Raw genomic sequence first — 14,675 nt, 5'->3', positions numbered from 1 at the left:
AGCAATATGTGAGTATCCCATCTGTGGGCTGGGTCCATGCAAGAGCGTCAAGTCACTCAGGTGCTAGGCACTGGGAAACTTCACCATGAAACCTGCAGAATGGTCCGGGAATGAGATTAACAATCCCACAACTGTCACAGTTGTAGGCATGACATTCAACACCTGTTGTATGTTGGGTCTAAGCCCATGAGTAACCATCTCAACACCAGACTGGATTTGTGCATGAGAGCCTCAATTCCTCTGCAGACTGTGTCACCTTAGTGAAGTCACAGCCTCACAGTTCTGCTGAATCTTGGCCTGAGAGTCACCAACCCATGAGTATCCATATATGTCCATTTTTCCCACCTTTGACTGACTACAGGTGTGAAATTCAGAACCTCAACAGTGACCTGTGTTCATGTGAGAGGATGAGAATATTTACTGTTGGCTGGGTGTGCATATGAGTGCCACAATCTCACCTGTGTGCTCGGCGCAGTTAGCAATCTCTGTGTACTACCCAATGGCACTATACAGTCTGAATGACAGTTGCAATCAACTTTGAGACCTTCCTGCTGGTAGGGACCCATGGTCGTACCTGTGGCATTAAGCCCGGGTTTGAGAGTCAACGTCATTACAATTAACTAGGTCAGGATAGGACAGTCCTCCCTTGCCTATAAGCTGGGTTTAGAAATAAGCCACCATTTTAACTCTGGTTGAATGTTTATATATGAACATGGGCCTAGCACCAAGATGATGTGAGTCTTTGGCCTAGACAACTCAAGCAGGAGGCAACGTGACATATCTCTGTGCCTAACAACTATTTGATGTGACCTGCTTTTTCACCTGAGCTTTCCCCATAAAAGAGATCTGACATATGTCTAGACCCAGCACCGAGGTGATGTGGCTCTCCTTTTTTGACTGAGCCCTGTGTATTTTGGGTATTCTGACATATCCCCGGACCTAACATCTGGAAGATAAGAAGATCCAGCATGGGCCCTGCCTAAAAAGTTTCTTGTGACATATTTCTACATTAATCACCTTGGAGATGTGACTCTCCTCTCTTACCTGGGCTTTGCCCATAAGAGAGATTGTTACGTACCTCAGCAGCAAGCACCTAAATGCTGTGACTCTTCTTTCTTGCCTGGGTCATTCCCACAGATGAAAGGGTGGCTTATCGCTGTGTCCAGCACACCGGTTATGTGATTCTTCTGCCTGATCTCTGCTCACAGGAGCCATTGTGACATATCCCTGGGCCCAGAAACTATTTAATATGACTCTCCTCTATTACCTTAACTTTGTGCATAGGATAAATTGTGATGTATCTCTGGGTCCAGCACCTAGGTGATGTGACTCCTTTTGTGCATGGACTACGCCCACAAGAAGGAGGCTGATTTATTGCTGTGTTGAGAGCTGATGTAATACCTCGATCTTTGTCTTCTTGGTTTGTAATAATGTAAACAAGAGACACACAGAAAAGAATTACAGCATAATTTATTGGAAAAGAAAAAAAATTTTGAAAGTTAAGTGCAGAATACAGTACACCGTGAGAGAGGTATTCCAGGGCGGGCTGCTCATAAGAGTGAGACAGCGTGGATTGTCGCTGGAGAAACCCCCTTATGGGAGTTTTACATTATTATTAATAAGGAGGGGGAAGAGGAGCTGCTAGTAAGCCTGTTCTGAGTGGTCTTCTGAGTGCACATGTGCAGTAGCTGTACATGCTTATTCATATTTTGCATGTCTCATTGGCATCTTAGACCTCTAGCCAGTAGTGTATTTTTGTTTGTTTGCTTGAGGCAGAGTCTCGCTCTGTTGCCCAGGCTGGAGTGTGGTGGTGCAATCTCTGCTCACTGCAACCTCTGCCTCCCGAATTCAAGCCATTCTCATGCCTCGGCCTCCTGAGTAGCTGGGATTACAGGCATGCACCACCATACCTGGCTAATATTTGTATTTTCATTTGAGATGGGGTTTCACTATGTTGGCCAGTCTAGTCTTGAGCTTCTGGTTTCAAGTGATCCATTCTTCTCAGCCTCTCAAATTGCTGGGAGTACAGGTGTGAGCCACCGTGCCCAGCTGGGGGGTGTATTTTTTTGCTATTAAAATAAGCAAAAGTTAAGTTTGAGGACAGGGAAAATCAAAATGCACATGCTCTTTAGAACAGAAAGTCCTTAATGAAGATAGCTTAGCTTGAATGAGCCCAATTACAATGCGAATGCTAAGGCTCATTGTGTTGGCTGTACAGTCACCACAGTTTCAATGAAGGGGTGGCCTACCCCTCCACACCTGTGGGTGTTTCTCATCAGGTGGAATGAGAGACTGAGAAAAGAAAGAGACACAGAGACAAAGTATAGAGAAAGAAAAGTGAGCCCAGGGGACTGGCGCTCAGCATACAGAGGACCCAGGCCGGCACTGGTCTCTGAGTTCCCTCAGTATTTATTGATCACTATTTCTACCATCTTGGAGAGGGGGATGTGGCAGGACAATAGGGTAATAGTGGGGAGAGGGTCAGCAGGAAAACGTGAACAAATGTCTCTGTGTCATAAAGAAGGTTAGAAAAGGTGCTGTGCCTTGATGTGCGTGTATACAAACATCTCGGTGCATTAAAGAACAGTATTGCCACCAGCATGTCTCAACTCCAGCCCTAAGGCGGTTTTCTCCTATCTCAGTAAATAGAACATACAATTGGGTTTTACACGGAGACATTCCTTTCCCCGGGGATAAGCAGGAGACAGATGCCTTCCTCTTATCTCAACTGCAAATAGGCCTTCCTCTTTTACTAATCCTCCTCAGCACAGACCTTTTATGGGTGTTGGGCTGGAGGATGGTCAAGTCTTTACCTTCCAAGGAGGCCATATTTCAGACTATCACATGGGGAGAAACCTTGGACAATACCTGGCTTTCCTAGGCAGAGGTCCCTGTGGCCTTCCGCAGTGTATTGTGTCCCTGGGTATTTGAGATTAGAGAGTGGTGATGAATTTTAACAAGCATACTGCCTTCAAGCACTTTTTTAACAAACCACATCCTGCATAGCCCTAAATCCATTAAACCTTGAGTCAACACAGCACAAGTCTCTGTGAGCACAGGGTTGGGGCTAGGGTTACAGATTAACAGCGTCTCAAGGCAGAAGGATTTTTCTTAGTACAGAGCAAAATGGAGTCTCTTATGTCTACTTCTTTCTACATAGACACAGTAACAGTCTGATCTCTCTTTCTTTTCCCCACATTTCTGTATCCCAAGATCATGGTCATTTTCTTGAATATCTATTCTGATCTATTCTGCCTCAGTTTCCCCCTAAGAGATCTTACGGTCATAATCATATTGGAGGTTGAGGGGCTAGGTCATTTTTTCTGGAGCTGTTTCCTGCTGAGTGGGTGTAATTTCTGCCTAGTCTGGGCCCTAAAGTTTCTTCCTGTGTGATCTAACCTGGTGTAAACCATGTCATTCGTGGAACCAGTGGGCAAGATGTTGGCAGCCAAAGGTTGAAAGCCTTGCAAAACCATCATGCAAACATGGAGTTGCCATAAGCAAGACAGCAAGAAATCCGTAAACATTTTAAACAAAATTGGAACAAAAGTAAAAGCTGAAAGTATAGTAGTGACTGTTACTATTAAAGAGAGTAAGGCAGGTAATAGACATTGCTTTCATATTCCCATGGAAGTTCCTAGAGATTCAATTTTGTCTGCCTGGGTGATGATATTATTAATATTTTCTTGGACTAGACCAGGCTGATTGATCTCAAAAACAGCATTCTTCTTTTAGATATAAACATGCTCCTCTTTGCCCGGCTGGGAGAAGATCCCAGGCTCTTTGCTTTTCTCGGACTACAGTGGCCATGGAGTCCAGACATTGTTGAAGTCTATTGAGGCCTTCTGCTGCTTGTTGCGGAACCATTGAGGTTTTCTGAGATAGTTTATACTGGATTCCCAAGGCTCCACCTTATGGTGACCTTTATGCTGCAAAAGTATTTTGCATTAAAATGGTGAAAGCAACAAATGTTTTAAGTGTTTTCTATTTTTTGCTAATAAGCAAAATTTTGTGCAGCTAAGTTGGCAGCAGTCATTCGGTCCATTTATGGATGGTGCAGTTGAATGGTGGTCAAAGTTAGAGCCTGGAAGCCTTCAGTAAATGCGCTGAAGTTGTCTGAGGGCCATCAGAGTTGTTGCTTATATTGGATTAGATCATTTATTGAGAGTAGAACAAGCACTCTGATGGTCCTCTCTCCATTTGGGACTTTCTGTAAGGGGAGCAATTTCTCTGGCCCTGAATGGGGTGAAGTCCCACTGTGAGTAACTGCAGCTGGGCTGGTCTCTATTGTATCCGGCAAAGGCCAATAGAAAGGAGCATAAGGAGGAGGTGAAACAAGCTTAGATTCTACAGAAGACTCTGATAGTGTGGGGATGCTGGGGATTCTAAAGGAGGTGTGGGCCCCTGAGGGCCCCTGTCTGGAGCTGGTGTTGGGCTGTGGGGTCTGGGGTCCCTTCCCCTTAATAAGAGATGGTCTTCCAATGGTTCTGCGGGACTTTCTGGCTTACTAGGCTTTAGCCCACAGGTGCTGCATAGAGCTGGGTTTTGATGTCAGGCCAGAAAGGCTTGCACATAGGATACTTCAGACCATTTTCCCTGATTACTACAGAAAAGATCTAGCTGTAGGATGGAGTCAAAGTTCACAGTCTCATTCTCCAGCCATGTTTTGTCAGCTAATCTGTAGGCAGGCTAAATAGTGTTACAAAAGAAGATAAGGTTTTCTTTTTTCTAAGTTCATTTAGCCAAAAGCTGTTCTAATTTTTAGATATACATCCCAGGGGTGTTTCAGTGACAGTAGAGGAAGCGGCTCCCACGGTGCCGAGAGAATCCTGCAACGACAGAACATTTACTGAAATCCAGGAGGCTGTGGGCATCCTCATGAGCCAAGTGGAAACACCAAGGTGTCCAGCACATCCCCTGGAAACCCCATTAACTGAAGCTTTAGGAGGTCATAGGCATTTGCCATACACCGTCCTAGCTCCCCCCAGCGGTGGACATCTCCAGCCCTACCGAGATGACCCCCACTGCTGGCTGGGGGGCAGATGTCTGGCTGACAAGCCTTGCCCTAATTCACTGGTTTGCCATTTGTGATGCCCAATTACAACACCTGGAATGCTCAGATTCAATCCCTACGACTGGGCATCTACATGACTGTGCATCTTTTGTTCAGCAAAGAAAGCCTGTTGAAGAACGATTTCAAGGAGCTGGGAAATGCATAAAGCCTGAAGGGACAGGGTTCTCTTAATGTGCTGTTCAAAACAAAACAAAAATTTTGTAAACAGAAAACCTGACCAGAAAATAAATTACAATAGCCACTAGATGGCGATCGAGTATTGCTGAACGGACAACAAACGATAAGCCGAGTCTAAACTGTGGCCAGAAAGATGTGAAACTAAGCGGCAAATAGCCCAAATATGAAATGTTGAGGGCAACCCATGTGGTTAGCATATTTACCGATACTACAGAAGCAGCAGCCAAAAGGAGAGCGGACATATATTCTCTCTCTAAAGAATACAGGCAACTTAAAAACGTTTCCCCCAGAACTTTACTGAAACAGCGCTGGAACAAGCAGCGATAGTTAAGCAGGTAGTCTGGAACTGCCATAGTATTCACTGCAAGTAAAGGGAAACTGAAATTAATGAAGCAGACAAACCTCTCCCCAGGTCATGGCATCAGAAATGTTGATGGCTGATGTCATACCTTGGTTCTTATCTTCTTAGTTTAAAAGAATTTAAACAAGAAACACACAACAAAAGAAGTACATCATAATTTATTACAAAAAAAAGAGAGTATTTTGAAAATTAAGTGCAGAATAGATGGTACAGTCTGAGAAAGAGATTCCAGGGCAGCCTGCTCATAAAAGTGAGACAGCATTAATTATTGCTGGAGAAACCCACTTTATGGGAGTTTTGCATGATTATTTCATAAGAAGGTGGAAAGAAGTGTTACAGTAAGCATGTTCTGACTGGTCTTCTGGGTACACATGTACAGTAGCTGTACATATTTGTGCATACATTGCATGTCTCATTAGCATCTTAAATCTCCACCCAGGAATGAACAAAGGGTCAGCTTGAGGACAGATAAAATCAAAATGCACATGCTCTCTAGAAGTTAAAGTCCCTACTGAGGATAGTGGGTTTCAAATGACCCCAAGGGCTCCACATCTTAAAATCTGCTCCCATAAAGCTGGAACACTATCTGTTCCTGAGGTATCAGGTCCCATTTGTGTCTCTGAGACACTGGCAGGCCAGGCCTGACTTGAGATGAGACCAATGATTTCAAGTGTAAAATGCCTAAATAGTCAGCAGCTTCAGGTTGCATTTTGGAGCTTGTCCACTTAAATGGGTTGATGAAAATGGCTCACAAGACTAACGCCTCGGAAATGGGTTTTTTTCCTTTGCTCTTAGCTGATTTTGTGCAACCCAATAATTAACCTTTCCGATGCCTAGACTTTCACATTCGTGAAAAAGGCGCCATTGAGAGTGACATTTCCAGGAAGCCACAGCCCTTGTCACCCCTGCAGAGCGCTGAAGCTGCTCACAAGCAGGCCAGGTGGAAGATTTCTCTCAAAAACGGTTGAGTGCGTGCTCTGGCTAGAGAAAAAAGAGGGCTGCGGCACAAGGGACAGTGTCTCGGACATCAGGAAAGTTTCCACAGCAGTTTAGGAAAGAAGGCAGCGCCCTGGGCTGCAGAAGAGGTAATGCTCTGGAAAGAACCCTGAGTGCAACTGAAGGAGGAACCTGAGAAGGATAGGGCCAATCAGGTGAGGACAACCCGCCCGATTTGGGAAAATGGAAGGTGTCTTCGTAGGGTAATACCCTCCTCAACGCTCAGTGCAGACCTGTCCTCCATGTGCCCCTCTGTACTCACTCTCCTTGCAAAGAGTCGGCATAGCATCAGAACTCAGCAGTGCTTTGGACACCGGGAAGTCCACACCGCTCTGCCCCTCCCTCCAGGGCTCTGCACCCCGGATCCCGGTACGTGCTCGGATTATAGTTCTGAAGCCTACCGACAAACAGGCTGAGAGTAGTTAACGGACTAGAGCTCCCAGCATATTAGGTGGGGCGGGTACCACTCTGCCCCTTCTTCCAGGGCTGCGCCTCGCCCTGGAGCCTGGTGCATGCTGGGATTGTAGTCCTGTAGCCCTTTGACCAAAGGGTTGGGAGTGTTTATGAGAATACATCTTCCAACAATTCTAGGGAGGCGAGCACAGCCCTGCCTCTTCCTCCAGTGACGCGCACTTTCCCGGAGTCCGGTGCATGCCAGGACTGTAGTGCTGCAGCCCTGTGACCAAAGGGCTGGGAGATTTTATGAGACTTCATCTCCCAGCAAGACCAGCGAGACGCGCGGAGCCTCGTCCCTTCCTGCAGTGATTAGTGCACTCTCCCTGAGCCTGGTGCATGCTTGGATTGCAGTGCTGCAGCCCTGTGACCAAAGAGCTTTGTTATAGTTATCTGTGAAGTATTCAACAAACTACTTTACTTCATTATTACTGGAAGCCAGAACCTCAGTTCTGTTCACTTTTTGGATTTCATATAAGTGAGATTGTGTAATATGTGTACTTTTACATCTACTTTCTTCTGTGCAACATTATATTTATGATATTAATTCATGTTATTGCAGATAGCTATAGTTTATTTAAAAATTATTTTTTACATTGTGGTAAAGTATACATAAAATTAACCATTTAAGCTATTTTAAGTGTGCAGCTCAGAAAAATTAACTACTTTCACATTGTTTTGCAACTGTCATTACCATTCATAGGGACCTTCTTTCAACTTGCAGAGACAAAACTCTATACCCATTAAATAAGTTCCATGTTACTCCCCCTCTAGCTCCTAGGAACCACTCTTCTATTTGGGTTTCTAGAATTTAACTACTCTAAGTATCTCATAAGTGGAATGATTCAGTATTTGCCCTTTTATGACTGGCTTATGTCACTTTGCACAATGTCCTTAAGGTTCATGCATGACGTACCATGTGTCAGAATTTCCTTATTTTACATAGCTGAATAACATTCCACTGTATGTATACATCACATTTTATCTATTTATTCATTGATGGTAATTCAAACAACACTTGAGTAATTCAAACACCTTTTTGGTGATGTGAGTAATGCTGCTATGAACCTAGGTGTATGTGTATTATTTTGTGTCTTTGCTTTCATATCTTTTGCTGCATACCCAGATGTGAAATTGCTGGATCGTATGGTGATTTTATGTGTAAATTTTTTAGTTACTGTGTTGTTATTTTATAGCAGCCGCAGCATTTTACATTTCCACCAACAGTGTACAAGGATTCTAATTGCTCCACGTCCTCACCAACACTTGTGATTTTCTGTTTTTTTTTTTTCTTTTGGTAGTAGCTATGCTGATGGGTATTAAATGATATGTCATTTGGGGTTAGATTTGCATTTCACTAATGATGACTTTTGTTGAGCGTCTTTTCATGTGCTTATTAGCCACTTTACATAATTTTTAGAGAAATGTCTGCTTAAGTTTTTGCCAATATTTTATTTTATTATTATTACACTTTAAGTTTTAGGGTACATGTGCACAATCTGCAGGTTAGTTACGTATGTATACATGTGCCATGCTGGTATGCTGCACCCATTAACTCGTCACTTAGCATTAGATATATCTCCTAAAGCTATACCTCCTCCCTCCTACCATCCCACAACAGTCCCCAGAGTGTGATGTTCCCCTTCCTGTGTCCATGTGTTCTCATTGTTCAATTCCCACCTATGAGTGAGAATATACGGTGTTTGGTTTTTTGTTTTTGCGATACTTTACTGAGAATGATGATTTCCAATTTCATCCATGTCCCTACAAAGGACGTGAACTCATCATTTTTTATGGCTGCATAGTATTCCATGCTGTATATGTGCCACATTTTCTTAATCCAGTCTATCATTGTTGGACATTTGGGTTGGTTCCAAGTCTTTGCTATTGTGAATAGTGCCTCAATAAACATACGTGTGCATTTGTCTTTATAGCAGTATGATTTATAGTCCTTTGGGTATATACCCAGTAATTGGATGGCTGGGTCAAATGGTATTTCTAGTTCTAGATCCCTGAGGAATCACCACACTGACTTCCACAATGGTTGAACTAGTTTACAGTCCCACCAACAGTGTAAAAGTGTTCCTATTTCTCCACATCCTCTCCAGCACCTGTTGTTTCCTGACTTTTTAATGATCGCCATTCTAACTGGTGTGAGATGGTATCTCATTGTGGTTTTGATTTGCATTTCTCTGATAGCCAGTGATGGTGAGCATTTTTTCATGTGTTTTTTGGCTGCATAAATGTCTTCTTTTGAGAAGTGTCTGTTCATATCCTTCACCCACTTTTTGATGGGGTTGTTTGTTTTTTTCTTGTAAATTTGTTGGAGTTCATTGTAGATTCTGGATATTAGCCCTTTGTCAGATGAGTAGGTTGCAAAAATTTTCTCCCATTTTGTAGGTTGCCTGTTCACTCTGATGGTAGTTTCTTTTGCTGTGCAGAAGGTCTTTAGTTTAATTAGATCCCATTTGTCAATTTTTGCTTTTGTTGCCATTGCTTTTGGTGTTTTAGACATGAAGTCCTTGCCCATGCCTATGTAACAAGTAGTTTGTTTTATTGTTGCTGAATTGTTCTTTGCATATTCTGGATAGAGTCCTATTCATCTATTTTTCTTTTGTTTCTTGTGTTTTGGGTGTCCTGTTTAAAAAAATAAACTGCCAAATCCAGTGTTATGATGTGTTTCCCCTATATTTTATTCTAAGAATTTTGTAGTTTTAGCTCTTACATTTAGGTATTTGATCCAGTTAGTTAATTTTTTCTTACAGTATAAGTGAAGGGCCCAGGTTCATTCTTTTACATGTGGGTACCCAATTTCCCCAGCACCAATTGTTGTGAAGACAGTTATTGGCTGGGCGCGATGGCTCACGCCTGTAATCCCAGCACTTTTGGAGGCTGAGGCGGGCGGATCACGAGGTCAGGAGATCAAGACCATCCTGGCTAGCAAGGTGTCCGCTGTGCTCCTGATCCAGCAAGGCACCCATTGCCACTCCCAATAGGGCTAAAGGCTTGCCATTGTTCCTGCACAGCTAAGTGCCTCGGTTCATCCTAGTCAAGCTGAACACTAGTCACTGGGTTCCACAGTTCTCTTCCGTGACCCACAGCTTCTAATAGTTATAGCACTCACCACATGGCTCAAGATTCCATTCCTTGGAATCCGTGAGGGCAAGAGCCCCAGGTCAGAAAACAGGAGGCTTGCCACCATGATGGAAGTGGCCTGCCAAAATTATGGGAGCAGCCCGCCACCATCTTGGGAGCTCTGGGAGCAAGGATCGCCCCATGTTAACAGCACCTTAACTATGCGTCCCCAAGGACCTACAGATTACAGGGCAACAGGGGCTGTGAGGGAATTGTCCGGATTTCCCAAGGTGGAGGAGTCAAAAGAGGAGATGCATTCCAAGCTCCTGCACCAGCACCAGCGAGAGGCAAAGGCCCCGCCAAACGGCAGAAGCCACACCCTCCTCTCCTCTCAAACTGTGCGCCTGATTGGGTGGTTCCCACACCAGCGCCACTGATTGAATAAAACACCAGGACCCACCCACCCGTGCCCCAGCCCAGCCCCTATCCCCACTCACCCTGAGCTTTAGTGCATTTTTGTTTGTTTCTTTGTTTTACTTTAAGTTTTGGGATACATGTGCAGAACGTGCAGGTTTGTTACATAGGTTTACATGTGCCATGGTGGTTTTCTGCACCTATCAACCTGCCATCTAGGTTTTAAGCCCCACATGCATTGGATGTTTGTCCTAATGCTCTCCCTCCCCTTGACCCCAACCCCCTAACAGGCCCCGGTGTGTGATGTTTCCTTCCCGGTGTACATGTGTTCTCATTGTTCAACTCCCACATATGAGTGAGAACATATGGTGTTTGGTTTCCTGTTCCTGTGTTAGTTTGTTGAGGATAATGGTTTCCAGCTTCACTCACGTCCCTGCAAAGGACATGAACTCATTCTTTTTTATGGCTGCATAGTATTCCATGGTGTATATGTGCCACATTTTCTTTTTCCAGTCTATCATTGATGGGCATTTGGGTTGGTTCCAAGTCTTTGCTATTGTAAACAGTGCTGCAATAAACGTAAATGTGCATGTGTCTTTATAGTAGAAAAATTTATATTCCTTTGGGTATATACCCAGTAATGGGATTGCTGGGTCAAATGGTATTTCTGCTTGTAGATCCTTGAGGAATCACCACACTGTCTTCCACAATGGTTGAACTAATTTACACTCCCTCCAGCAGTGTAAAACATTTCTATTTCTCCACAGCCTCACCAGCATCTGTTGTTTCCTGACTTTTTAATAATTGCCATTCCAACTGGCGTGAGATAGTATCTCATTGTGGTTTTGATTTGCATTTCTCTAATAACCAGTGATGATGAGATTTTTTTTTAATATTTGTTGGCCACATCAATGTCTTCTTCTTCTCCTCTTCTCCTTTTTCTTCTCCTTCTTCTTCTTCTTTGAGACAAAGTCTTGCTCTGTCACCCAGGCTGGAATGCAGTGGCAGGATCTTGGTTCGCTGCAACCTCTGCTTTCCGGGTTCAAGTGATTCTCCTGCTTCAGCCTCCCGAGAAGCTGGGATTACAGGCACCTGCCAATATGCCTGGCTAATTTTTTGTGTTTTCAGTAGAGACAGGATTTCACCATGTTGGCCAGGCTGGTCTCAAACTCCTGACCTCATGATCCACCTGCCTCCACATTCCAAAGTGCTGGGATTACAGGCGTGAGCCACCACACTCAGTCAAATATCTTCTTTTGAGAAGAATCTGTTCATATCCTCTGCCCACTTTTTGATGGGGTTTTTTTTCTTGTGGATTTGTTTAAGTTCCTTGTAGATTCCAGATGTTAGACCTTTGTCAGATGGATAGATTGCAAAAATTTTCTCATTCTGTAGGTTGCTTTCACTCTGATGATAGCTTCTCTTGCTGTGCAGAAGCTCTTTAATTAGATCTCATTGGTCAATTTTGGCTTTTGTTGCAATTGCTTTTGGTATTTTAGTCATGAAGTCTTTGCTCATGCATATGTCCTGAATGGTATTGCCTAGGTTTTCTTCTAGGGTTTTTATGGTTTGGGGTTTTACATTTAAGACTTTAATCCATCTTGAGATAATATTTGTATAAGGTGTAAGGAAGGGGTGCAGTTTCTGTTTTCTGCATATGGCTAGCCAGTTTTTTCAGCACCATTTGCTAAATAGAAAATCTTTCCCCATTGCTTGTTTTTGTCAGGTTTGTCGAAGATCAGATGGTTGTAGATGTGTGGTGTTATTTCTGAGGTCTTTGTTCTGTTCCATTCGTCTATATATCTGTTTTGTTACCAGTACCATGGTGTTTTGGTTACTGTAGCCTTGAAGTATAATTTGAAGTCTGGTAGCATGATACCTCCAGATTTGTTGTTTTTGCTTAGGATTGTCTTGGGTGGACAGGCAAACAGGCTCGAATAGTTGGGGTCATATGCCCAGAGTATCACAGCTAATTAAGAAGTGAGCTGAGACTTGAAATGCACATGCTCTTTCCCTTACCAGGATCTGTTGTGTCATGCATCTTAACAGGTATTTAAGGGCAGGAAATAGAACATTTGGACATCTTTTTAACAACTTATTAGGTATTTTCATGATGCAGGAAGGACCCTCATCCCATCCCTGAGCCCCTCTGTCACCACGCTGCACCTCACTGCTGACCACATCGTGGGGTGGCCGTTAGGAATCAGGCAGGCAGCGGGGGCTGGGAATAAATAAGCAAGAATGATGTTGCCCAAATTTGCTCATCTTAGAAAGGCTCCACAACCATTCTGTGTGCAGTGATTATTCCAGGGTAATTGTGCCCTGACTGTGCTGCATCTCAGTCTGACTTGTCTTTTTGAAAATCACTGGATTACTCTCATTAATGGGGGTATTTCTCTTTCTATTTGAAAATGGCCAGCTGTCCTCTGCAGGTGTCCTGATTTGGTTTGCTAGTTTAGACCCTGAATGTAGCAGTGAGAAAATGTTTCGGCCACATCAGAATACCTATTCTCAGCTGGAGTAGATATAGAAATTTCTTAATAATATCTAACCATTTTCTCAATAACCATTATATTTAACAGTGATAACTGGAGGGCAGAGAGGGACACAGATGACACAATCTTCGAAGTTTAATTTGGTTATAAGGTTTTTTGTTCTTGTTTTGTTTTGCTTTGTTTTTGGATACAAGGTCTTGCTCTGGTGCTCAGGCTGGAGGGCAGTGGTGCAATCGTAACTCATAATTTGGTTGTAACTGTTCTTTAAAAAATATTTTTGGCTGAGTTTGGTAGCTCACACCTGGAATGTAAACAATTTGGGACGCCAAGGTGGGATGATCGCTGGATCCTATGAGTTCAAGACCAGTTTGGGCAACATAAGTAGGCTCAGCCTCTACAAAAAAATTTTAAAATTGGCTGGGTGTAGCATTGCATGCCTGTAGTGTAATCCTAGCTCTTTGAGAAGCTGATGTGAAAGGATCACTTGAACCTAAGAGTTTGAGGCTGCACTGACCCCTGATTCAGCCACTGCACTGACAGACAGATGTGTGTGTGTGTGTGTGTGTGTGTGTGTAAACAATATGGATGTGAAAAAAATTCAAGCCCAGGAGAAAAGTGAAAGCCCATGGTGGGGGATGTGGAGAAAGGTGAGTGCGGCTCCAGCAACTCAGTGAAACTTGGCTTTCCGTCTTGAAGAATTGCCCATTCACACCGAAACCATAGCCTAGCACATGGCAGTTATCACACTATACCTGCTGGGATACCACTATGTACTCTTTTTAAAAAAATAAAATCTTTTGCCTAAGAGAAGCAGAAGAGAAAAGGAGGGTTTCACATCTAAAGCCTTCATTTTCTTTATGAAACAACAGCCACTTGTCATTTGAGTTGTCCAAAGGTGACTGACAGCACTAATGCACTAAATGAATCAACCAGGAAAAATGGGCCTCTCGGGTGAGGAGGAGGCACAATAGTAACTAAACCCAGTCCATTCTCAGCTTTACATGGTGCCCGTATCTCAAGAAGTGGTGTTAGCCACGTGAACCGTTTTCACTGGACAAGGCCAGAAGAAAGAACATGTAGCACAACGCAACCATGAGGCTGCAAATCAATCTGGTAGTGGGAGCATGCACAAGGCTTCAGTGGCCGAGACACTGGTGGCTACCCTTGGGTGTCACTTAAAACTTCGAGGTGAAGGACATTTTTTTTCCAATTGGCTCACGGAAACTAATAAACATGAGAATTGAAATTTGTTTTTCTTTTCAAAATTTCTAAGACATAGAGGACTCTCTAAACACTCCAAAAGACATTCAGATATACATGCAGCTGAGACCTGCCTGCTCTGCAGAGGGAAGGCTGAGCAGCAGCCACCAGCTGTAATAGCTTTAAACTTCTCCTCTCACAGGGACAGGCCACTCCCACACACACCGGTTACTTCATAGGCTCTGGCCCTCAGATGCACCTGGGGGACTGCCTTCCTCCCGTCTCATTAGCTCTCCAAGACAGTCCATCTCACTCTAAAACCTACCCTAGGATGGTGAGTTGTAGACTCTCCTTCATTCTCCCAGCGCAGTGTGACTTCCAGAGAGTGCTCCCCCATCCTCTTACCTCAAGTGATGTGAAAAGGGCCGGT

This window comes from Pongo abelii, chromosome 23 (genome assembly GCF_028885655.2).
Source record: "Pongo abelii isolate AG06213 chromosome 23, NHGRI_mPonAbe1-v2.0_pri, whole genome shotgun sequence".
Taxonomy (NCBI): Eukaryota; Metazoa; Chordata; class Mammalia; order Primates; family Hominidae; genus Pongo; species Pongo abelii.
The sequence above is the reverse complement of the archived record's forward strand: the minus strand, read 5'-3'. Positions refer to the sequence as shown.